At 47.8% G+C, this 22,805-nt stretch overlaps 1 protein-coding gene and 1 pseudogene across 1 annotated transcript in view; both read left to right on the forward strand.

Annotated features, from left to right (window-relative positions):
• The window catches only part of Slc25a37 (solute carrier family 25 member 37), a 41,816-nt gene that overhangs the window by 501 nt on the left and 18,510 nt on the right, over positions 1-22,805 (forward strand). The gene's annotated exons all lie outside the window — the stretch shown is intronic.
• On the forward strand, positions 8,764-22,659 carry LOC116913846 (annotated as a pseudogene).

Here is a 22,805-nt window from a genome sequence, read left to right on the forward strand (position 1 = left end):
TTGGTGCCTGCAGCCGGGGCTCCGGGAAAGCGTACCGTGTCGCTCCTTCCGCGATGTCTCGGGGGAGTGCCCCCAGATCCCGCCTGGGAGTCTTGCACTTCTGACGCCGCCGCAGTCTCTGGGGGACAAGTGGTGAGCTCTCAGTGCGCGGAGGTGACTGTGGCTCTGAGCTGTCCGACCGCGCGGGCGCTGCACGTGCGCCGCTACTGAGGGAGCTGGTAGCGGGGAAGCGCTTGCCGCGCTCCTCCGAGAAACTTACACCCCCACTCCCCGGCCTCCTCCCCTCCAACCCGCTCCCCGGCCGCGCGCCCTCTGGCCCCGGCGCGTGCCTGCTGCTCTGGGGTGGTTTAGGGGCTGGGGAAGAGCCAGCAACGCCTTTTCGCCGTTTCCCCAGGCTCCGGGCAGCTCTTTGGGGGATACTGGGTCAGCGACACTCTAAAGTGACACCTCCCTTCCCACCCAGTTCTACTAGAAGACAGTGGGGACAAACAGGGATCTTGGCTGTCTTTCGCTTGCTGCGACGTGGACCTGCAGACTTGTACTGTAAGGCTGTGGGTTGTGTAATAGGCTTCCAGTTTGACCTGGTCACTTCCCCCAGGTAGTTTCGCATGCGCTTCTGTCAAGAGGCAGCTTGAACAGGTGAGATTTGTTAGACCCAGAGCTGCCTGTGCTGGACCTAGAGAGGCCCCACCGGAGTTGCAGGAAGTAATACCTGTACAGTTACTGCACTCATAGAGCTGGAACACCGGGAGAGAGTACCCTGGGAGTTAACATATGAATAAACCGAGGTGCAAGGAGGAGAGGGGAGAAACTTCCTCTGAGTCTCAGCCACTTGAATTCTGGGCTGCTGCAGCTCCACTCTGCTTTGGGGAACTTGGGAGCCTCACTAGGTGGCAGTTATTTTGTAAGGCAGGGTGCCAGGTCTGTACACACGGAAACTACCTTTTCGCTGATGTGGGCCCCACCTGAGCAGGTATGAATATCTGGGTTTTCTCAGAGGGGGCAGTCAGTGGCTGGACAGGCCAAGTCCAGTGAGCACGATGCTGGGCATGAGGCAAGGCCAGCTCACTGCCAGACCTGAGTCATCTTCACCTCTGTCCCTCCACTGTCCTAGTGGGAAATCATGCAGTGCTCCTTGTCTGCCACTGTTGAGGGTGGGGGGCCACGGGACTTGTTTTAGATTTTTAAATCACCTTAGAAAGAGCTGGAATTAGTACAGGAAAGATGGATCAAATGTAAGGACGTTTTCTGCAGTCTAATGTATCTTGGTTAGGGACGGGAAAGTTAGGAGCTATATATGAACAGGTCACAGATCTGGAGATGACATCCCATCGAAGGAACCCTTCCACTTGTGAGGACTGGTGTCCCTTTGCCATGAGTTCTGGTTCATAACACTTTAGCTTACTTTGAAGGTTAGAGATAATTATTGTGCCTTTCGATTTGACAGTCCAGGCATGTCTCTCCACATTGTAAGTAACACACTTTATGCTTACTTCTTCCACTTTCCCCTCCTACCTGTTTTGATTTAGACTCCCCCTCTGTACTTAGTATTTTCAAAAAAAAATTTCCATCTGTGGATAGACAAACATAGGCTATAAGTGTGTGTGTGTGTGTGTGTGTGTGTGTGTGTGAGAGAGAGAGAGAGAGAGAGAGAGAATGTATGTGTGAGCTGTGAGGCTGTGAGTGTATGTGTGAGTGTTCTTGAGTGTATGAGTTGTGAGCATAAACGTGAGTGTGTATGTGAGAGTGAATGTGTGTGTATATGTATGTATGTTTATATGTAAGTTTGTGAGAATGTGTGAGCTGTGAGTGTGAGTACATGTGTGAGTGGTCTTGAGTATATGAGCTGTGAGCAAATATACTGTGTGTGTGAGAGCATGTGTATGTATATATGTATGTATGTATGTGTATGTATGCATGCATACATATATATGTATGTGGGAGAGTGTGAGCTGTGAGTGTGTGAGAGTACATGTGTGAGTGTTCATGAGTGTGTGAGCTATGAGCATATACTTCACACTGTGTGAGGGTGAATGTGTGTGTGTGTGTGTGCGTGTGCGTGCGCGCGCTATCTTGAGTTGACACTCAATGACTAGCAAGGATTCACCTTATGAGATTTGCTTGTAAAATGAAGTTTCTCATTGCCAGTCAGCAGGTTCTTCTGGTTCTGAGGCTGATCCCATAAGCCAGTCAGTAGTGACCCTCTGGACTCTCTGCTGCTCTTAGACTCACAGGTTGAGGGTGTGAAGTTCCTTCTGTGTTTCCCCTGGAGATTTTTTTGGGCAGCAAGGATTTTTTTCTTTCTTCCTAGTTTTCAGCAAAGACCAAAAAAAGGCACAGAGAAAGTTAGTGTCACAAGCCACATGACTCCAAGTAGGCAGCAGGTGAGCCAGCGTCTCCCAAGATCATCACAGTTGTCCGTACCTAACCTGAGGTGGCAGGGCCCAAATATGCTCTAGTCATGGAAACAATTCATGTGGGAAGACCACAGCTGCGTCCATCTTAAAGATTTTGAATGATGAAGACAGAGTAATTGAGTCAGGAGGGCGGGCTTGGCTCATAGCCCTTTAGCTCACTGCTGTCTGCCTCAAGCAGGGACCTGAGCCTTTGTTTTATTGGGGAAAATGGGCAACTCCTTCACCTTTAGCCCCTCCTCCTTTGTATGGCACATCTATTTTCCTTTGGTGTTAATTATTACAGCTGAAACGAAGGGCATGTAAATCATATCTCGGAAAGAAGAAAAAGATTTCTAAGATTTTTTTAAAGGCATTCATTTTTTTGTTTTTTTTGTTTTTTGAACTTGTAAATTGTCCAGTGTGAGTATTGAGTCCACCTGCTTTCTTTCAGATTTGCTATCTGAGGATGTGTAAGCTGTGGGACCCAGGGCGGGTCCTTTGTAATCAAAACCTGCTGATGTCCTTGGGTTTGCGGTCTTCCGTACAGAAAGAGGACTTATGGATGAATCTCATGAAAAAGCAACTTCAGTATTAGAAGTTGCTTTTTCATGAGATTCTGTCATTTCCCGATGCTACTTTAATGTCCAGTGTCTTTCAAACTGTGGGTTCTGATTATTAGTGGGCTAAGCATTTGGAAGACAGATTGGTGACAGTCTGGTATATAAGCAGATATGATTTGGGTAGGAAGAAACGCTGTTGAAGTTCTGTTTGAGTCATGTACCCCAGGGACCATGTGAAAAAGTGCATCTGGCCAGGCCAGATAGTAAATGTAAGGACCTGCAATGAATCCTGTGCTTGGAGGATGAGATGGGAGGATGGAGAAGTTGAGGTCAGCTTGAATTTCATAGGGAGTTCATTCAAGGCCAGCCTGAGCTACTTAGCAAGACTCTATTTCCACACAAAGTCTGAGCATCATAGAATCTGATGGTCTGTAATTTCTCTCCCAGCAGCAATAGCCTGAGCTTCCTTAAGTTCATATTGGGAAGACTTGCATCAATTTCTCTAACCTTCCCTATTCCCTCAGTCCTCACAGCTCCCCCATGATTGTAGCAACTGGTAGAGGGATACCAAGTCAGGGATCGAGGATGCCCGGGTGTCTGCAGACTCTTGTCCAACTGCGGCTTCTCTCTAACCCAGGCTTGGCAGCATGTCCCTAGAAGCCTCTAACTGGTGGTGGCAAGCGAGTATGGTAGCTTAGACTGGCCCATGGGGTGGAAGCAAGAACCCCACGTGGTCAGGAGTGCTGGCGACTGTAGGGAACATGCCAGGTGGGTGGAGGAGGAAATTCCATCCAGATTAGGCAGAGACCATGCAAGTCAGCTTGGTAAGCACAGGGAAGAAAGGAAACAGGAAAGATTTGAAGTGGGGAACTTCTGCTGACCCTTTCACAGCCCTTCTTTGAGTGACTTGTCAGCAAAGCCCTGCTCTAACCCTTGCTGGGTGAGCCCTCTGTTCTCCAGGCACTTAAATGGCCAACACTGCTTACCTTACTGTAACTCCTCAGGGGGCCCTCATGGGTGTCTGCGGGGGTTGGGGGTGTCCTAAGCATGGATACAGGCTAAGCATGGATACAGCCTTTGGGGACAGCCCTGGTGAGGCAGGTGCCAGGACACCCCTCAGCCCTTGACTTTTTCCGTTTGACTGGGAGGGAACACTGGCAGCTGCCAGATTCTCCTGCTCCCAGTTCCTCAGGCTTTAGAACAAAGTGTGGGACAGCTGGTAGTGCAACTTCAAGGGGCCACGAAGTCCCAAATTACTCCATTCCCTGGAGCCATATGAGATAGTGCTTTCTCTCCCTCTCTCTTCCTTTCCCTGCCCTTCACCGAGGAGCGCTTTTGGATAGGTGAGTATTAGGCAGACAGACATGGAGTCAAAAGAGTTCTCTTCAACTAAGTTCTTCCGTTCTTTCATGACACCCGGGTGCACTCTGATAACCAGATCTGCTGTCTGCATCCCTTTGCAAAGTTGGGACTTGACCCACACATATTCCCCTTGTCCAGGAATGGAGGGAACAAGCTGGGGGCGGGGTCTCAAAGGTGGGAAAGTAACACTCAAGACAACAGTGAGTAGCAAAGGGGTGTGTGTGTCAGCATTTAAAAAATAATCAAACGACCTTTATTTTTAAATTTATACATAAACTTTAGTTAGTTTCTTTATTTATTTAGACAAAATCCCTCGGTGTAGCCCTGCCTGGCCTGGGACTCACAGAGAATCACCTGACTCTGCCTCCTGAGTGCTGGGATTAAAGGTGTGCACCACTATACCTGGTGTCTTAGGGTTACAATTGCTGTGATTAAAGAACGACCAAAGAAACTTGAGGAAGAAAGGGTTTATTTGGCTTGCACTTCCACAGCACGGTTCATCGATGAACAGGGACTCCCACACAGCAGGAACCTGGAGGCAGGAGCTGATGCAGAGGCTATGGAGGGGTGCTGCTTACTGGCTTGCTCCCATGGCTCGCTCAGCTTGCTTTCTCATAGAACCCAGGGCCACCAGCCCAGGGATGATGCCACCCACAATGGGCTGGGCCCCCTACCCCATCAATCACTAATTAAGAAAATGCCTCTTATGGGGACATTTTCTCAATTGAGGCTCCCTCCAGATAACTCAAGCACATCTGGTCACTTTAGCCTTTTAAAATGGAGTGGCATTTGAGGTCTTTAAAGTTTTTATTCATCGTGGTAGGGTGCATGTGTAGGTGGAAGTCAGGGGACAGTTTTGTGGAGTCGATTCCCTCCCTCCACTTTTAAGAACTCAAGTCATCAAGCCCTTCATCTGCTGAGTCATCTTGCTTATTGTGCATTTGGAGTTTAATGGTGGGGGTGGGAGTTAATTGACTCTTTCTTAAGTCACACAGGGGCAAGCGTTCAGGGCTTCAGGATATGTTCTCCATACTTTCTACTGGTCTTTATTGGCTACGTTTTTGCCACCTTTACCATCTCTTCTTGGATAAGGTTTTTTGATTCTTACAATAATCTACTTCAGGCCCCTAATCTCACTTTTCTTTGCCTTGGGCGTGTGTGTGTGTGTGTGTGTGTGTGTGTGTGTGTGTGTGTGTGTGTGTGTGTGTGTATGTGTGCGTGTGTGTGCACGCGCGTGTGCGTGCACGAGCTTGAGTGCATGTGTATGTATGTGTTTAAATATTTTTTAAAATTATGTGTATGTGTATATGGCTGTGTGGTTATGAGTGCTCATGGGGCCTCGAGGTGTTGGATCCCCTGGAGTTGGAGTTACAGGTGATTGTGAAGAACCTGGCATGCATGCTGGGAGCCAAGCTCTTGTCCTCTGAAGCTCACCTGAAACACTGCTCCCCCCTTTTCTTTTGAGACAGGATAGAGATGGACCTGAAAGTCACTAGGTAGACCAGGCTAGCCTCAAACTCCTTTCAATCCTGCTTTTGAGTGCTGGGATTACAGGTGTGAGCCACCATGCCTACTGAACTTTTTGCCTTCTGGTTGCAGGTAACTAACTGCCTTTCCTGGCCCACTGGGTGAGCTATCCTCTCCTCTCCCTTCCCTGCCTCTTCCTGCTTCTCATTAAGCCAGTAGGGGTTTCTCTGGAACCCCAGTGCTTCCCAGTCCTTTCCTATCTCCCCTTTTACTCAGCCTCCTCTTTGGGAGACATTGATGTTTGTTCTTAATCTGAAGCAGTCTGGCCCCACACGGTGCTCCCCAGGGACATAGCACCTGCAGCCCTGTGGTTTGACCTTGCTATTTCCTGCTCTGTCTTTGGTGAACTCAAAACTCTCTGAAGCTCAGTTTATTTTGTCCTTGGAGTTGGTATCCCAGGGTTCTGCTCCCCATGGCTGAGTTCTGATTTACTTATCTGTAGAGGAGAACCCTAATTTCTGTCTCTCCTTCCCTTTGCTGGCCTCACTGTTTCCTGAGGGCTTCTCCCCTCATTTATACTGTGGGAATGTCTGGTTGACATGGTCCTCTGTCAGGGAAGGCTACCTTCATTCCCTTTCTTTTCCTATCTCCCTTTGCTGTTCTCCTAGAAGTCCGTCTCTTCCTATTGGTCAGGAACTCTCATGACCTTTCACCTGTCTGCCTGGCAGTGGGCTCTGTTCTTACCTGTGTAATCTTGACATAGTTTCTTAGCTTCTCTGTGCTGTTTTCCCACGTGTAGAAAGAAGACACTGTCCCTCTTCCAAGGACTCGACTCTCTGCAATCTACTTTTCTACAGATCTCTATGGATTTACCACCTGACAGTGCATGTGCCTGTCGTGAGTGTGTCTGTGAAGGCACACAATGCATGCATACACATGTGGATATCATTGGCCTGGAATTTGGTAGTTCAGCCAGGCTCCAGGGATTAGAAGTACACCACTATACTTAGTTTGTGTGCCTTCCCTTCCCTTCCCTTCCCTTCCCTTCCCTTCCTTCCCTTCCCTTCCCTTCCTTCCCCTTCCCCTCTCCCTCTGTATGTATGTATGTATGTATGTATGTATGTATGTATGTATGTATGTATGTATGTATATACACAAGATCTCACTGTGTAGTCCTGGCTTTTCCTGGAAATCAGGAACCAGGATAACCTTGAGTTTACAGAGATCAGCCTGCTTCTGCCTCTCCAGTGCTGGGATTAAAGGTGTGGGTTCTGGGGCTCACATTACAGGTCTGTTAGGACAGCTGCTGTCTGGCCTAAGTTTCTTTGTCTTTGCTTCTTTGCACTTGATTCTAGAAAGCTGCTCTGTCCACTGGGCAGCTGAGTCCTTGGGTAATTCAACATTGCCCCCATTGGTACTCTGAGCTCTGGGTCTGTCCTCCCAAGGCCCCATCAACTGCTTCTCTCATCCCTTCCTACATTACAGAGAAGCCAGGACCCCAGACGGCCTATTTTCCTTCACACTCTCTTGCTGCCCAACCCCCATTGTAAGGGAACAGGGCTCTCTCTTCCTCTAGGGGAGTTGATAGTGGTGGAGAGGTGTGAGGGGAGGTGTGACTGGTATGAACCACCCAGACAGCAGGATTGAGTCCTGACTCTACACCTAGGGCACATGACTTAACCTCACACTTCAGATCCCTTCACAGCAGACTTGGGAGCATTAATGCCAGACCCACCTTGTAGGGTTACAGGAAGGAAAAAAAGTGACAATGTATACCATATCCCTTCCTCGTGAAGCTCTCAGTAAAATGATCTTCCTTCCTTCCTTCCTTCCTTCCTTCCTTCCTTCCTTCCTTCCTTCCTTCCTTCCTTCTTTCCTTCCTTCCTTCCTTCCTCCCTCCCTCCCTCCTTCCTTTCCCTTTCCTTCCCTTCCCTTCCCTTCCTTTCCCTTCCCTTCCCTCCTCCTCCTTCCTTTTCCTCTTCTTCTTCTTTTTTAAGACAGGGTTTCTCTATGTATTCTCTATGTAGCCTTGGCTGTCCTGGAACTTGTTCTATAGAACAGGCTGGCCTTGAACTCCAAGATCTACCTGCATCTTGTGTTTCTGCTTGGTGCCCCCTACAGCCTCTCCTGGACACAACCTGTCTGGATGTCACGATCATTGGCTCAACCCCCCTCTTCCTTATCTCAGTGCCCTTCTGAGAGCCTATCCCGAACCCTGTGGTGTGGCCCCTTCAGCTTCTTTCTGGTCCCTGCTTGTGTAAATGGAAGACAAGTGTATCTTTTAGTCCAAGGTGTGTTATGGCTTCCCCATCCCTGCTGTCATGGTTTAGGGTCTTGTCCATGGGCTTGGCTTCCTGGTCTCCCTACCTCCCTTCTATTTTGATTTTTGATTTATTTCTTATCATTTCCTTCTAACACACACTGTGCCATTTGCTATATAGTGTTTAGATGTTATCTGCAGTTACAGAATTCTTTATTGCTTATTTATTGCGCATTAGACTATCAGCTTCCAGTGGGAGGGGCTTGTGTTCCTTCGATCTTTGCATTTCTGTGACCTGAAACAGAATAGGTGCTAGGAAGCCTTTGGTGTGTGAATGTCTGCTGTCCGATCTGCAATCTGCGGAGATTGCCTTTCCGGTGCACCTGGCCTCAGAGCCCTCCGAGTTTATCATCTGAAGTCAGAAGAGTGGCAACACCAACTGCGCATCACATCTGCTCAGACGCTGTGACAGGGATTCTGGGCAGTATGATTTTCAATAGGGAGGTTCTCTGCTGGGGCTACCCATGGTGTTTATGATAGTCAAAGTGAGATCCTGCTGTAGAGGTAAGGTTGGCTGCTTGATGTGGGTCATCTAGCTTGTTTTCCTGGTGCTAGTTAGACCCTGGAGCATGGGGGGTGGGAAGCAGCCCTGCCTTCCTACACTCCATATCCAGTGACCCAGGGCTCTCCACACCTGGAAGCCCATTCACAGACAATAATGCCGAGTGTGGCGTCCATGGACTTCCCTCCAGCGTCCTCCCACTTGCCCACCAGATTGGGGCCCATAAAGGCATTCCTGGAATATTATTGGCCTGGTGAGTCAGGTGAATGAAGGTGGGACATGGCAGTTATAAAGAGTTACAAAAACCCAGCCAAAGAGAAGTGAAACAAATGAATATCTCTTGTGGTGAAACAAATGCTAGCATTGCTTTTGTCTTATTCTATATTATATAGAAATCATAATTTGGCCAAAAAAAAAAAAAAAGACTACCTTAGTAATTTTGTTAAGGTCCCTTCCTTTTTTTTTTTTTCATAGAACCTGGGAGTAGCTTTGTCCTTGTGGTGATTTAAAGGTGCCCCACCCCACGGCTCATATTTTTTGAATTCTGGGTCTCTAGATGATATGTCCTTATAAGAGGAGCTGTGTGTGTTGTTGAGGGTGGGCTTTGAGATTTCAAAATTTCACTACAGGCCCAGCCTCTCCCTCTCTGCCTCTAACTTTTGGATGAGAAAAAAAGCTCCCAACTACTGCCCCAGTACTCGCCTGCCTGCCTGCCTGCCATTGTGCTCTCTGTCACGATGGCCATGGACTCACGGTCTGAAAGCCCCAATAAACTCTTTCATAAGTTGCCTTGGTCATGGTGTGTCTTTACAACAGTGGAACAGTAACTAAGACACTTGTCACAAAACTGTCCCTTCATCCGGCTGCTCATCTTGCTTCACATTTGCTGACCCCTCTCCTCCCATACCCTGCACTAAACATCAAGCTGCAAAAATAAGAATTCCTGGCCCTTATTTTCAAAGTAGGCATGTTTCTTCCCTGTAACTAGATCCTAAGCAGGGTGAAGGACTGGCTCCCTTTAAAAGAAAACTCTTGTCTCCATGTGTACAGTAGCCCCCTTGATCCTGGGGGAGGGTGTGGTGGTGTAATCTAAGATATTCTGCCTATATCTGGAAACACAATCATAAAGAATACTGCACACACACTGTTTTTCCCCATTGGCAATACCTGTGATATAGTATAGTTTATACATTTTACACCTGAAGAGGTGAACACTAACCAGTGGTAAAAACAGAACAGTTATAATAAGACACTGTAACAAGTTATTTAAAATCTTATAAATATGATCCCAGCATTCCGGAGGCAGAGGCAGGAAGATCTCTGAGTATGAATCTAGTCTGATCTACAGAGTAAGTTCCAGGACAGCCAGGGCTACACAGAGAAACCCTGCTTAGGAAAACCAACACCCCCCCCCCGGCCCCTGCAAATAAAAATCATCAACAACAAAAACATGAATCATTTCTGGCATTTTCCATTTAATATTTTCCAAGCACTTTGACTACACGCCCCAACTCCCATCCAAGGCACAGAAACCTTAAAAGTCAATACTTTCACTTGGGCTAGAAGGTGAGGTGGGAATTGTCGGATTCTGAGTGGCCACACTGCTGTTCTCTTGAAGATCTGGAGGTTAGAACAATGTCTCCTGGCTTCCTTTGGGGATATTGTTAAATAAAGAAAATCATAGTGGATCCTGACTGCTCCTACCCTGTGATCTTTAGTCATTCTAGAAGGTCACATTGGTTTACAGAGGTGCCTTTGAAAATATCCACTCACCCTGTGTGTAATCCCAGACAGCACAGGATACTGTTGGCTTAGTCACTAAGGGACCATAGCCTTAAACTGGTGTCTTCTTGGAGAGAAAACAAAACGTGTTGAAATTGGGAGAAATCCCAGACTGCTTAAGGCAACAATTGCATAACAGATTTAGGAAATGTCTGTTCTCTAATGGTCAAGCTTAGCCCCTGTCCCAATGGTACTTCCTGTGCCTGATGAGCTCTTGGGTCCATCAGAAGTGGCTGGGCAGAGCCTTAGAAAGTTCCATAGCTTTGTGTGGCTGTCCACACAGTAGGTGCTGCATGCTGTAGCTGGAGGAAGCCCCTGATCCTGTAACTCCACTGTGCTGATGGTTTTTTATTTCCCGGGACATCCAGAAAGGGTACTTCTGAGATGTAGCTATGGGCGGGGCCTCAGAAGAGGTGCCTGTCCTGCGTATGCCAGTGTTGAAGCCATCAAACTAAGAAGACAGCCCTTTAGTGCTTAGTTCTTGGTCTTGTCATTATCCAGCTTCAGTGTTGGGCAAGTCCTTTCTCTGAGCTGGTTTTCTCATAGAACCACATATGAATCTGCTTTCGCTTTTTGACAGAGCTGTTGGGAGGCTCAGGTGAGATCACGTGAGTTAAATGGATTTTGTCAGCCTTAACGTACAAGAGTTAGAACAAGTTGTATATAGCTTGTCATGTATAATGTGGTTAGCAATTGGAGAACTTCAGGCTTGTATCTAGGGATGGACTCAGCTCTAGGGCCAGAAAGAACCTGACTCTACCTATCCAAACCTCGTTGTGCCATACATGTCTATACAATGGGGCTAAGAGTACACATTTCACAATGTGGTCTTGACATGGTACAGGGCATGCTTAGAGCAGAGCCTGGCTTTGACTCATGCAGAAATAACGATGCACCATGGCTATTTCTAAAAATCGACTTTGTCAGAATGCCAGTCTTTCATTGGCTGTGTGTTGCCTGTCTATTGGCTGGTCTTCCTGATACGATGATCACTGTAGCCTGTTTGTATTGCTTTTTGCCTCTGTAATTCCATCCTTTTAATTGTCCTTCTGAGGCGTGAAAAGGGAGGTCCTGTTTCTCATTTCATAGATGAGAGAAAATAGAACTTCAGAAAAGTCACATTCCCTGGGCATGGGCCTTCTTTGACTGCGGAGCTGGGTAGAGAGAGCTGAGGCAGGGTGACAGGTAGGTACAGTTTGGGATATAGACATGGGCATTAATAATTTGCATCCTTGTTCTGGGTTCCCATGGATGAGCAGAAAGGGTTGACATTGTGATGAAGGCAGCTGCAATCTTGGAAGGGCAGAACTGGAGTCCAGGGGAGTCCCAGTAAGAAGTCCTTTCATAGAATTCGGGGTTCTGATTCATGGCTAGTTCCTCAGTCATATGTTCTGGGGAGGAAGAGGAAGAGGAGGAGGAGGAAGAAGAGGAAGAAGAAGAGGAAGAAGAGGAGGAGGAGGGGAGAAGGAAGAAGAAGAAGAAGAGGGAGAGGAAGAAAAAGAGGAGGAGGAGGAGGAGGAGGAGGAATGTTTATATGGCCATAAGACAGTTTTGTCTCTCTTTGACTTTCTCTCTGAAACACACTGCAGTTTTGGTGGCCCTTTCTCCTTTCACCAGGCTGCTTTGGGACTTGGTATATGGATCTGTTTGAGGCTGGTCTGAGAATTTTTCTTCCCACTACAGTGTAAAAGTGTCTTGTTTGGACTTGTTAGCACTGTGTTAGAGTTCCGTGGTCCACTAGGGCTGCAGGTTTCTCATCCATAATTGGTAAGTATGGGCATGCTCAGCCTGTCTTGCATTTGATCCGTTTGTGACAGCCCCATATTTGAAATGGGCTTTCATGAGCGTAGTGCACACACTGTAGTACAGGCTAGTCTCTGACGCCCAGTCTTCCTGTTACAGCTCCACAAAGTTCTGAGATTATAGGTATGTATTATCACACCATGCAGAGAACACAGCTTTTTCTATCCCTCCCTCCCCTCCCTCTTTCCTAGTGTAGGTGTTGGTGTCATGGCATATGTGCAGAGGTTGAAGGACAACTTTGGGTGCTGATTCTTACCTCCCCTCTTGTTGAGACAACTTCTCTTGTTGATTACTGCATAGGCCAGGCTAGCTGGCCCGGAACCTTCCATAGATTGTGTTGTCTCCACCCATCTTGCGGTAGAAGCCTGAGATTATGCACAGTACTGTGTATGCCTTTATGTGGGATCTGGGGATTAAAACTCAGATTCTTGCTTGCATGACAAGTGGTTTTTCACTGAGCCACCTCCTTAGTCCGGGAGTACAGCCTTAAAGCTCAATGCAGGTTGTTCCACCATGATATCTATTGTTAAACTGGGCTCTAGGGAAAGGGGTGAAGCCAGACCTGTGTTCATGTAGGACTGTAGGATTCCCTGTGGCTGTGGCCTTGGGCTTTGACCTGTTAACCCAGTTGAGTCCTCAGCTGCCTCCTGGTATCTTCAGCTGGGACACAAGGGAAGAGGAGGTGACCATCAGAGTGCACAGGGTTGTTGCTTAGAAACACTCTATGGACTCCTCATTGCATAGCCTTTTCCTGATTTCGAGTCTGCCCCACGAAGCACCAGGCAGATGAGTCTGGGGATGTCTTGGGCAGGGATACACCCTGAGATCATTTGGCTTCTGTACTGTGTACTGTCCTGATTTCTAAGCTTCTTTGTCTGTGTAGAAATAGGTACCATTGCCTTAGGGTCTCTTGACCTCCCTTTCTTTATGGTTTTGGCTGGTATTTGGCATCAGGAACTGAAGGTAAGGGGGTGAGTACTTATTTGTGGGGCACAGACTTGCCCACACAGCCTCTGACTCAGCCATGGCCCCAGTTCTTTGTCTGGACATGGCAAAGTAGTTAGAAGTGTCTGGATTGAAAATGCTAGGTGGCTGGTGGATAATTAGCTTTTAAGAAGTTGGACACGAAAGGATGCTGCTTTTGTGTGTGTGCGTATGTGTGTGTGTGTGTGTGTGTGTGTGTGTGTGTGTGTGTCTGTCTGTCTGTCTGTCTTTCTGTCTGTCTGTCCTGTGCATGGTTATGCAAGCGAGCTGAGAGCATCTTAATGAAGAGGTGGATTTTCACCATATCTGGTTTGGTTGGTACCATAGTCTCCAATCTGTTACCTCTAATTCATGTCCCTCCTGGGAAGACTGAAGGGCCTCCGTGAAGATGCTTCAGGCCTTGGTTACCATCAGGCTAAGGTACTCATTATGAGATAGATGCCTCTCCCATGAAGTCTGATGCCCAAGAGGATAGATGCATGCATGTTACATCAAGTCCTTGAAGACAGATGAACCATTCTCAGGAACTTTGGGCTTCAAAGAGAAGGAAAGGAAGGGTCTTTGAGGTCTTGTGCAGGTTCAATAGGATCTCAGTGTGTGTCTAAGCCTGAAGAAGTTGTGGGTGTTAGAACAGGGATGTATGTGTTCTTTCCGATGCATCACAGCAAGTCCCACAGAGAGCAGCTCATCTCGTTCCTTCTATTCATACACATGATGGACACTGACTCCCATCTCTCCTGGAGGCCAATCTAGCAACACGTGCAGAAACCCACTGATCAGAAGAGTCTGTAGCTGTGGAGTTCCCTGGCACAGGAGGCCTTGGTGACTCAGCTTGTTTTCTGGGTGCTGTGCTTAGGAACGGACCTTTTTCTATGTCTAGCCAGTGCCAGGTAGTTACTCAGAAGAAACGCTAGAAGGAAAGATTTGGTCTGGTTGTAGTACCAAGAAAGTACCAAGATTGGAGATTCTTTCTTCTGCATCCCTTCTTGGATGTGCATGTGGTATGCGTGTTTACATGTGAATGGGGACATATGTGTATGCCAGATACAAGTGTGTTTTATGGAGGCTTGAGGTTGATGTCCAGTGACTCCCTTAATTACTCAATTATATATTGAGACAGGGTCTCTCAATTGACCCCCCAGAGCTTTCTGATTGATTCATATAGTCCAGCTAGGCAGCCTGCTCCTGAGGATAGCTGTTTCCACCATGTGCTGGAGACACACATGTTATAGGTGGGCCACTGTGTCTGTCTAGCATTTACCTAAGATTCGGGGGATCTGAACTCTGGTCCTCATGTTTGTACAGCAAGTACTTTGTCTGTAGAGCTGTTTTCCCCGCAGTCGTAGAGCACCCCACTCAATGAAACCATATATCAAGCCATTTTCCCCCTTTGGTCTCTTAGCTTTTCCAGAACCATCTGAGTATTAAGCACTTGTGCATGCCAGGAAGAGAAGAGGGGCTCCACAAACTCAATTCCAGCATTATTGAAGATTAGCTGTGTGCATCTTAGAGCTTTGAAGGGGTCAGCTCAGAAATGGCCTTTAATTCTATACAGGGCAACTCTCATGATCTGTGAGTCATACCAACTCTTAGCTACTTCTGACAGACACTTTCAAATTTGGATTGGAGTAGGAGAAGTTGAAAATGCACTATGCTATTATGGGATGCATAGCGCCATGACTACCGGAAGTGGTGGGCTCTGTTGACCCTCTCAGGTTTGTGAGCAGTGACACGTCACAGGCCTTGCTCTTTGTGTTTTCCGACAATACTGTCTTAAGAAAGTTCCTGAAATTCTCTGTCAGACCCTGGAATCAAAAGTTCCTGCAAAGCTGGGCTGTCCCCAGAAGCTGCTGCACAATTGAGAACAGATGTCTGCTCTCAGAGTGACCAGGACGAAGGAACCAGGAAGCACAGGGCAGTGCCTTTTCATCCTGTATGGAGGGTCTCCAAAGACTAGAAGAGAAGTCTGTGTTTTCTTGCAGTGCAAGGTGACTAGGGGTGCAGGGACTGAGCAGCAAGTGTGACTCGAACTCATGGCCTCTCTGTGCCTCGGGACACTGTGACTTCTAGGTGCTCTGAATATGCTTGGCCAAACATTCTAACCAGAGCCCCGAGAAGAAAGCTGGGAGGGAGGATCGCTTGCAGTGCATTCTGGGAGAGGAGCCAAGTGCTCATGTCCCTTTTTAGGCCTGCCTTGTCCCTGGATTCCAAAGTGCCCTGCTTTGAATTGTGGTTCATTTTGTCCACTTGCAATCACTCTTCAAGATTGTAGACCCTTCGTTCAAGCCAGCTCCAGAGTGTTGAATGACTCCAGCCCCCCCCCCAACTCCCACGAACCTTGGGGAGAAAGTCCCAGAGGTTTCTGGAGGGCTCTGTTTACAGCTCTCTGACTCTTTCCTGCTTGGGGACCTTTCATAAGTTCATCACCAGGAAGCTGAGTCATGCAGGGGTCAGCTGGCGTGATCAAAGATCACCCGGCACTGCTAGCAACTCACATAGGGTTGTCTGGGCATTTGCGGGGAGCAGTGTAGGATTGACAAAGAAGATGAGCTCAAAGGTTCCCTTAGCATGGCCCCTCTGGGGTGGGCTGGGTAGGGTGGCAGGCTGCACGTCCTGGAGGTTGCCCATCAAGAGCCGTTGCCCACTTCATTCCCCTGATTTCTTTCCTTCTCTGAATTCAAGGCCAAGGTCAGAACCAAACAGAAACACAGTACAGAGGATAAAACGCCTCTGCCCGTCTCATGTTTGGGGTTCAGCTTGCCCTCTCTGCCCCTGCGCCGTGCTCTCAGGCTCGACTCCTGATACGTAGGAGGTTTATGGGAAACCAGACCCCTCACTCACTCATCCACCTTCCCGTTCCACACCCCGTGCGCCTGAGCCCATTCCTTTTATTTGTGTGTGTATTTGTGTGTGTGTGTGTGTGTGTGTGTGTGTGTGTGTGTGTATGTGTGTGTGTGTATGTGTGTGTGTATGTGTGTGTTTACAGAGGCCAGAGGATAATCCTGGCCATTGTTCCTCAGGTACTGTCCATCTTGTCTATGTCTTCTATGCATCTCTGGCTTCACTTGGTGTAGTTGCTGGTTTGAGTCAAGGTCTCCTTATGTAACCATATGCTTGTTTCTCCCTCATGTGTACTGAGATTAAAGACCTGTGCCACTACGCCTAGCATTACCTTGTCTTTTTGAAACAGTCATGAGGCTAAGCTATTTGGCTAGGTCTGCTTATCTTCCCTTCCTCTGTGCCCGGAGTGCAAGAGTTGTTTTTAAAATGTGGATTCTGAGGCATCTAACTCATGTCCTTTGCAAGTACTTTATCAATGATCGAGCTGTCTCCCAAGCCACACACAACTTTCTTTTGCCTGCATATTACCTGCTTTACCGTCAGTCTTGGTGTCCACATGATGGTTCCCCACAGATCTAAATTAGGTGCCCTGCCTCTGATCTGATAGCACCTCCTATTTGGGCATTCAGAGCTTGGAAATTATTTGAGTGAACTCGAGTTTTTTCTTTCTCCCTTTTTCGATCATAAATATCTCAAAGACCAGAACCCCACCGATCCTGCTGTCCCCAACCCTTCTACCCCCAAGACCCCAGAAGTACACTGATGGGTAGGGTAGTTTGTGGGGAGATCTCTGGCAGAACAGCATGTCATTTTCCCTGCTGGGACCTCTGCAAACCTGGCGTCACTGTCACCCTGGTCCTCATCTTCTGTCAGTCCTGGGAACCCTTCTCTTAAGTTTTGCTTTAAATCGTACACCCTAGTTCTTTCTTTCTAGGGAGAAGATTTTAGTCAGGGTCCACTCTCACCCATAATGGAAGCTTTCTGCTGTGTATTTGCATCCAGAGGAACCCTAAATCTGTCTTGAATCCGGGGCTCGGCTTTGATGATGCTCGTGGCCTTGGCTGTTTTCCTGTGTGATGTGCCCCAGACTCTGGAGCACACAGATTCATTGTTGGTAGCATGTGGGGCTTTGTGCATGTGGGTGAAACCCAGTTGGCCCCTGACTCCTTGGGCCATTGTTACAGTGTTTTAGTGGGGCACAGTGAACAACAATGGATAATTCTCACAGGAGACAGACGCACAGATGCATCACCTGATATAATTATAAGCAGAGGAATGAGCCTGGCGATGGGACTGCTGTGAATTCTGCTTTTTCTCCTTTGTTTAATGAGCTAATCACCGGGCACACTTTAGAAGGTGTGGCCTCTGTGAAGGGTGTGGAAGCCGGCAGGACCGCACCCAATTTGCAGGCATGCACCGGGTGCCTGGCTGCCAGTCCGGTGTACATTTCAACCGAGCTGTACCCACTGAATCCTGGGGCCCCTTCTTTGTCTGGTATCAACACCAAGAGTTGTGTCTTAGGGCCACTAATCTTGTCACACACCCCCCACCCCCGGTCTCTCACACAGACATATAGATGGTTTTTGTCAGTTCCCTCGTGCCTGAACAGCTGGGATGTGTTCTGGGAGGGCGACGGCGGGGGTGGCAGGAGGCTGGCACATACTGGAGAGGAAGTGCTGTGTCACCAAGTCAAGTTGGCCTGTGGAAGGAGTAGGACTCGGGTTTTGTGGCCTAAGCATTTTGTCTTCCTTTGCAGGAGCCTGCGAGTCCCTGGATTTGGCCTTTCAGAGACTTCCTCCGTGGCAGGCTCCTGGCTTGGGGCAGTGCTATGTCAGGGGGTGAGTGGGTGGGGAGCAGGGGTGGGTGGGGGTGGGGTCTGACACTGGGGAGACCCAGGGCAGATGACAGACAAGACAAAGGCCAGCCCCTGGAAGGGCTGCAGGAGACCTCAGGAAGTTCTGATTGCAGACTCTGAGATACATCCTTGGAGCAAACTGTAGGTTACATCTTTTTGAAATTGAGGCTAGCTATATATAGAATATGTTGTTTTGCCCTTTTAAAAACTTTTCTTTGTGTATTCATATGTGGGGTACATGTTTTTGTATGTGTAGGAAGAGGCAGAACCAACTTTGAATGTTGTTCCTCAGGAGCTACCCAAATTTTTTTTTAAATTTTTAAAATATATTGCATTTACACACATGGAACATGTGTGCATGTGGAGGTCAGAGGACAACTCTTCTACCACGTGAGTTCTGGGTAACAAACTCAGATTGTAAGGTTTGGTGGCAGGCATCTCTCTATATGTTGGGCCATCTTGCCAGACCACTTTTGTTTTTTTCTTTTTTTTTTTAATGTGTATGAGTGTTTTGCCTGCATGTATGTCTATGTTTTTGCACTACCTGTATGCCTGGTGCCCACAGAGTTCAGAAGAGGTCATTGGATATCCTAGAACTGGAGTTACACATAGATGTTGGGAACTGAACCCAAGTCCCCTATAAGACCAGCCAATGTGCTTAACTGCTGAACCACCCCTCCAGCCGATCACATTGTCTTTGGAGAGAGGGGTCTCCCAGAGAGCTCCCAGGGTCCACTTGTCCCCACTTCCTTGCCTCTGGGCCTGGCTTGTGTATAAATTGTGGGGGTTGCAGTTGAGTCTTCCTGCTTCTTTGGCAAGCACCTCACTGACTGAGCCATCTCTTTGCAGGCATACCCTTCAGCAGTATTGAGTACCTCTTATTTATGACGCAGCTGGACTCAGACGTCTTTTCATCTTGCAAAACTGAAACCTGCCTCTTAAATAACAAGTTCCTATTTCTCCCTCCCCCAGACCCTGGCACTCCCCATTTTGCTCCCCATCTCTTTTAAATTCCACTCCTTTGAGTGCCTGACGTAACCAGAATCAGAATAGAGCTGCTTTTGCAATTGGCTTATTTCACTCAGCATACGGTCTTCCAGGCTCACCCATAATGGAACAAGTGTCAGAATTTTCACCCTTTTAAAGGCTAGATAGTATTCCATCGAATGGCTAAGACCACAATGTTTTTATCTGTGGTGGACAATGGGGCTCTTTCTACCCATCCACATCTCTCTCTGAGGCTCTGTTTTTAGTTTTCCTAGGTGTAGCCCTACTCCCCACAGGTGGAATTGCTGGATCCTTGGGAAGTCTGCTTTTTTACTCTTGAAAGAACTGCCTTGGTGTCTTTTTAAACCTCCTTACTAATAATAAAGAGTGCCTTTGAATGAGAATGACCCCCATAGGCTCATATATTTGAATGTTAGGTCTCCATTTGGTGGAACTGTTTGGGAAGGATTAGGAGGTGTGGAGCTGATATGGAAGAGGTGTGTCAGTGGGGGTGGGATTTAAGGTATCAACAGCCCATGCCAGGCTGAGTGTCACTCTGTTTCTAACCTAAGGATAAGCTATAAGGTCTCAACTACCGCTCTAGCACCAAGCTTATCAGCATACCAAGACACTCCCTATCCTGATGATTGGCCCTCTGAAACTGTAGGCAAGACCCCAATTAAATGCTTCCTTTTATAAGTTGCCTTTGTCATGGTGTCTCTTCACAACAATAGAATAGTAACTAAGGTGCACAAGGGTTTGCGTCTTTCCTGGTTTTCAACCCCTCCACCCCGTTGACTCTTTCTGACAGAGTCTCATTATATGTCTCCCTGGCTGGCTCTGAGCTTAAACACTTCCTGCCTAAAGTTAAGCTTCCCAAGTGCTGGGGTTTTAGATGTGTACCATCATGCCTGTTTTAAGTTTTTTGAACAGGTATTTTAAAGCTGCAAATATGTCCAATGTACATTAATGTCAGTAGACTTAACCTCCTTCAACCAAACACTCCTACACACTGATAACCTTTGTTTATAGCCAGTGCTACCTGTTAAATAGGTACTGAATGTCTCCTTAGAGACAGTGTAAGCCTTATTTGTTCATACAGCATCTGGTGAACAAAAGCACCAGGAATCCACCTGTCAAGCTCCTCTGCTGATCGCTGAGTCCCTGACCTGCACAGGAATTTAGGTCTGCTTGGAGGACTTTAAGTTTGGTAAAGTGAGTCTCACCACATTAACATTAGCTTTGGGTTTGCATTCCTAGACTATCTCAGAGGCCAGAACCCCTGCCTCCCACCTCAGGACTGTGGAGAGAGAGGTCTAGGTCCTCTGGGTCCCAAGGGGCATGGGCAGGGGAGAGAGGTCCCTTGTGCTCAGTCTAGTAGCTGACCCCAATCCACACCTGGCTCTACCCTGGCTCTATTTTCCCAACACTCCAGAAGGCATTGAGAGAGGCCCAAGGCTTGCCACAGAGGAGAGCTTGCTTATAACAGACCACACAACAGTTTTAGGGTGTCTTGGGACTCAAGGACCCTTTCCAGTCCTAGGCTGGGACTTCAATAGGTATAAAGGTGATCAAGGAGGCCAGGTGAGTGAGCTTCCTGGAGCACTTTTGTTTGTGACCATGTAAGCTGATATTAGTGACAGCTCCCCATCCCCCATGCTAGTTAGCTGTCCAAGTTTCCTTTGTTACATAACCAGGATTAATTTAAGCAGCTCTTATCCCTTCATTCAGAAGCAAAAGGGAAGAGGGGTGACTGTAGGAGAGTCCGTCATTCCTCTGGGCCTTAGCTTTCCTTCTGTTTAGTGGGATGGCAGAATGGATGGGTTGCCTCAGGTGTGCTGGCGTCTGCAGACGGTGTTTATGGGTGGGTTTGCTCCCACCCTCCGCACTGCCCTAGCTGACCAATATGCTTCCGTTTCCTCTTTCTTCATCATGGGAAGCACAAGCACACACAATGGGGTGCTCTGCAGGTGAGGCAGCTAAAGGTTAGAGAGGTGACATAATTTACCAGGTTACAGAGTTGAACTGGGACTTCAGTGAGTGGAGAGCGGAGGATTGGGTCATCTTTGTCTCCTTGGATCTTGAACCAGGTATAAGGCCTCAAATCAGCTTGCAGCTAATGAATGAGGAGATCAGCGGGTCGATGAACTTGTAGCTCTTCCTGCCAGGAATGAAGATATTCTAGGGAGCTGAGCCTGCCCCTCCCTTTGGCTGTTAGACTGTTGAGACAGTGAAGCCTAAGGTATTGGGATTCTCCCCAGGGGTCTTATGCTGAGAGAAAGGAGAAAGCTGTTGGCTGCCCTAGCTGGAGGGTAAGAGGTTTCTCACTGTTCTGACAACTTGTCAGGCCACCTTGCAGGAGACTGGAACCGAGGCAGTAATTGACAGACACTTCACTGAGAACTGCTTACATGTCTTCCTTCTGTTTAAATCTAAATCCTGAGGCAGGACCCCAAAGATGGAAAAGGGCGTTATTTGACCCCCACACATTCTTTTCCCTCTGCTTTTCACAGTGACTTTGACTTTTTGCAGACGGGTGCCACCTAAGTTGCTGGGTCTTCTTAGGGTCTGACCCTAACTCAGGTAAACTCCCAGCTCTTTCCCATGTCCCACTGTCCTCAGCCTTGTGCTGAGTGCCCCAGAGCGTGTATGAAGCCTCTACTGACCCCATTTCTGTTTCATCCCATCCCATCTTTAAGGCACTGAGATGTTTACTAGTAAGAGTGTCCTCAGACAGCCTGAAATTCCTTGAGAGCAGTGGCTGTCCCTGAGAGACCTTGTGTGGATGGCTGAAGACTTCCAGCAGACTCTGAGACTATGTTTTGTTTTCCAGCTAAATGCAGTTGGAGGACTGGCAGAGGGTCCGGTCCCTCACTGACTCTCTTACTTCTCCTTCACAGCAGAGCAAAGTGGGAAGTCCATGGGAACTCAAATAAAAACTCTCTCACAGCATCCCCGCCCCCAACCCTGCCCATAATGGCCTTTTGTGGTGCTTGCATGGGAACTCTTCCATGTAAATTTCTTTTTCATCGTGGCACGCCAAGCTTACCTATATTTTGCAGAAGTAACATGCTGTTTCTCCGGTTTGTCTCAACATCTTGTCCTTACTTGTGAGTTTACAAGCCGTTCAACCCCTCAAGACTGGCTGAGTCAGTGGAAGGCCTCAGAAGTTCACTTTATTAGCAGGGAGTTCAACTGTGTCTCTTGTGAGCATTAGCCTTTGAATACTGGACTGTTTGGAATATCCTGTTAAAACAATGTTGAAATTGAACTGCTGCTCTTTGGATCCTGGTGCTGGCAAGGTGGGCAGTGTCACAGTCTCCTTACTGCCGGAAAGCTCCTCGGTCACCAGTGGGATCCAAAGAGGCATAATAAACCATACAAGAAAGCCCTTTTTGGCATAACCCTGAATGTCAGTCCTTTTGGAGGTGTTCCTTATGCAAAGAGAATTGTTCTTGGAAAACATAGGGGGTGATGTCAAACATCCAACTCCTGCTTCCAGAAAGCATGGCAAAGTGCAGCTCCTCAAAAGTGGTAACAAGATCACAGTGTTTGTGCCCAGCGATGGCTGCTTGAACTTCACTGACAAAGACAATGGAGTACTACTTGCTGGATTTGGTCGAAAAGGTCAGGCCCTAGGCGATATTGCTGGAGTCTGGTTTAAGGCTGTTAGAGCAGCCAGTGTGTCTCTTTTGGCCTTGTACAAAGGCAAGAAGGGAAGATCAAGACCATACATTTTGACGTCAGAAATACTGATAAATTTACATATTCTGGGGGAAAAAGGAAAGAAAAGAAATTGAACTGCTACTGTAGCACAGTTGGGAAACAGGTCCTTTACGGGGAGGCTGGGACAAGGGCTCTGACCTACTGAATGGATTGAGGCCTCTGATCCAGGAATAAGTCTACTACCATGGGAGTGGGTGAGTTCCTGATAAGACTGGGTTGG

This window comes from Rattus rattus, chromosome 12 (genome assembly GCF_011064425.1).
Source record: "Rattus rattus isolate New Zealand chromosome 12, Rrattus_CSIRO_v1, whole genome shotgun sequence".
NCBI lineage: Eukaryota > Metazoa > Chordata > Mammalia > Rodentia > Muridae > Rattus > Rattus rattus.